Here is a 3,315-nt window from a genome sequence, read left to right as displayed (position 1 = left end):
CTACAGTGCCCAAAAGGGGTCGAAAGTTAATTTCTAATGGTTTTTTTTAATCCGAATGAAAAACCACGTTTTTAGACTTTCACATTAAAAAAGTGAGCGAGGAAGTTTGAGCTACGACAAACTTCAAGCAAACTAATTTTCCGCCAATGTATTGGCCAACTTTTTGGAAAATCTCAATTCGATTTGATTTTTAGTTCGATAATTACAACGAGTTTATTACGAGCTCGCGACGCGACACCACAGGATTTTTCAGGGGACGCCGCCAGAAGCCTGAAAGACTGTCCATGCCCATCCTTTGTTTTGTCCACTCGCTCGCACTAGTCAGCATTCCGGCGGCGTCCCTTGAAAAATCCTGTGGTGTCGCGTCGCGTACTCGTAATAAACTCGTTGTAATTATGGAACTAAAAATCAAATCGAATTGAGATTTTCCAAAAAGTTGGCCAATACATTGGCGGAAAATTCGTTCGCTTGAAGTTTGTCGTAGCTCAAACTTCCTCGCTCACTTTTTTAATGTGAAAGTCTAAAAACGTGGTTTTTCATTCGGATTAAAAAAAAACTATTAGAAATTAACTTTTGACCCTTTTTGGACACTGTAGCCTCCGCTAGAGTGACACGAATAAAATTCAAAAAGAAATTTGTTAATTAGTTGATAAGCGAATTACTTACGGCGAGTTGAATGTGAAAAAACATGGTTTTTTCAATTTAAAAAAAATCAGTTTTTATTTATTTACTGGAAATTTTGCAGCCTGAGAGAAAAACTGTAAATGGAGAGTTAGGTTCATTTTTCAAGAGCTATCTAACTATATTTTTGGTTTCTTCAAATTTTGAGTTTCACTTTTGATACCTGACGTCACAACCTGGACAATACTTTTACTCGTTCTCGAGCGCCTGTCGCCTTCTTGTCCAGAACTCCTCAATTATAGTCAACAATTTCTTGATTGCAAATTTCGTCAATCATGCGACTTTTAACACTCTCGTCCTAATGGGAAGGTATTGGTTTTATCTAAAATTTCACTTTTTCTGTTTTTAACTAATCTTCACATTTTGAGAAACCCTGAGTCAGGAAAAAATATTCTTACGAAGGTGTCTGTCTGCCTGTCTGTAGTCTGTATCGTGTTTGCACAATAACTTTCGCAAGATTGATCAGATTGAATTTTGTTTTGGCACAATTTTTTAAGGCCTGAAAAGAAACAACGAGTTCGCAAACCAGATATTTTGTATGAAAATTCAAAAAGTGAGCGCAGTTTTAAAATCGTTGGAGACTATTTTTTTCAAGATTAAAAAATTCGATGTGCGGCTATTCGTAGCATTTGGAAACTCAAACAATTTATCTTTATACTTTTTTTCTATAAAAACAAAATTGTCAGAGTTATAACATTTTCATAATTCAAAAAACCAATCTAAAACGAACATTTTATGCCAAGCAACGCAAGGTATAAAAAAAAGTCAAGAAATGAAAAAGGTTAATTCTTGAAAGCCCTACAAGAATAGCATAACAAATTTTTGAATTTTCTCGAAAAGTTGAAAATTCACGATGAATTAACGAAACTGCGCGCCCTGAACAGATCTACAAATTTCTCCCTAAACACTTTTTGATAGCACGCATAGTTTTTGTTTTTAGTCGTAAAAAACAACATTAAAAATAAAAAAATCGAAGTCTTGAAATAAACAACACAAGCTATGAAAAAATTAAATAGAAAAAAGTTGCTCTTCAAAAAATAGCGAAAACTCATTCACATTTGTAATGAATAATTTTTGATAGGACACTCTGATTATGAATATATGCATATTAGATGTAAAAAATAAACTTTTTGGAAAAAGGAAACAAGATACAATAACATTTTATTCAACAACATTTTTCGCCTAAATTATATTTACATTGAATGTAAAAAAAATTTAATGCATGGAAAAGCGATACAAGTTGCAATACAATTTTTAATAATAATTTTTATTTTAATCGAATCGGCATATTTTTTAATGTTAACAGTAAGACAATGAAAATACTTTTGTTCCAATACTAATGCATATTATGAATTGGTAATAATATAAATTTATTTAAATGAAATACATTTTTCAGGATGGCTGAGAATTAAATTTAATTCAAAATAAGAAACAAATATTAAAGTAATCATTAAAAATAAGATCTGTACTTTATTCTGCAATATCAGAATAAGCTGACACAGGCAGATTTTTTTATTTTAATCGCAATGAAAACTTTAAAAATCAAATTCAAAGCTAGATAAAATGATATACCATTTTAATTGAGAACATTCAAAATTGTATAGTTTCTCATTAAAATTAAAATTTAATTTTAAATTCAATTATAGTCTTTACACTCTTTCCTTTATTCTCATTTTTCCAATTTTTAAAAGAATTCCTCTTTTTTCTGGTTTCAAGAAACTTCTTTTTTTTCTCGTTATATTATTGAGTTACGTGAACTAAATTAATAGATCCCAATAAAAAATGTTTACTCTTTTTTGCTTGAAAGTTTTTTCTTTTTTTTTGTTCAAAATTCGACTAATTAGTTGGAAATTATTTTTTTTTGTAAATTCAACTATTTTTTTAAATTTTAATCTTTCTTGGTAGAAAACGAATTATTTGTTGAAAAATATCCTCATACTAAAACTTTCTCTCTTATGGTGAAAAAGTAATCTTTTGGTTGAAAATTTAGCTTCATTCTTTGTTTAAATTAACTTTATCGTTGAAAAGTTAACTATCTCGTGAAAAATCGTCTTTTTAACATTAATTTCCAACCATTTAATTAAAAATTCATCTATATCTATATCCGAACTTTTTTTAGGCTTGCAAATTTTATTATATTAAACAAAAATCATTGTATTCAATTCTAAGAATTTTTCCTTGAAAATACCGATTTCAGGTTAAACACAACAAACATAACCTAAGCTTTATTTAAAAAATAAAGAATCATTTTGAAATTTTTTCAAACTTAAAATTATTGTTTTTAAACTTCTATATCTTTTCCTGAAATTTTGTAACATTGATGTAAAATTAAACAAATTTCCTGAAAATCTTCCAGATTCGTTTTGATAATTTTTTGAAATCTTTTGGAATATTTTTAAACCTTTTATAATTGATCAAAATTCTTCAATGTTTTTTGTTTAAAATCTTCAAAAATATACTTTTTTTTAATTTGTTGAAATTATTTTAACTATAAAATTATTTTTGTATCTTTTCAGAACTTCGGAAATCTTTTGTAATATTTTAAAATATTTAAATTTTTCTCTTCAAATTATTTTTTTAAGATAAATAATTACTTTTAATATATATCTTTTTCAAATTCTAAATTATTTATGA

The sequence above is a fragment of the Belonocnema kinseyi genome, chromosome 9 (genome assembly GCF_010883055.1).
Source record: "Belonocnema kinseyi isolate 2016_QV_RU_SX_M_011 chromosome 9, B_treatae_v1, whole genome shotgun sequence".
In the NCBI taxonomy this organism is placed as follows: Eukaryota; Metazoa; Arthropoda; class Insecta; order Hymenoptera; family Cynipidae; genus Belonocnema; species Belonocnema kinseyi.
This window is presented reverse-complemented; position numbering follows the sequence as displayed.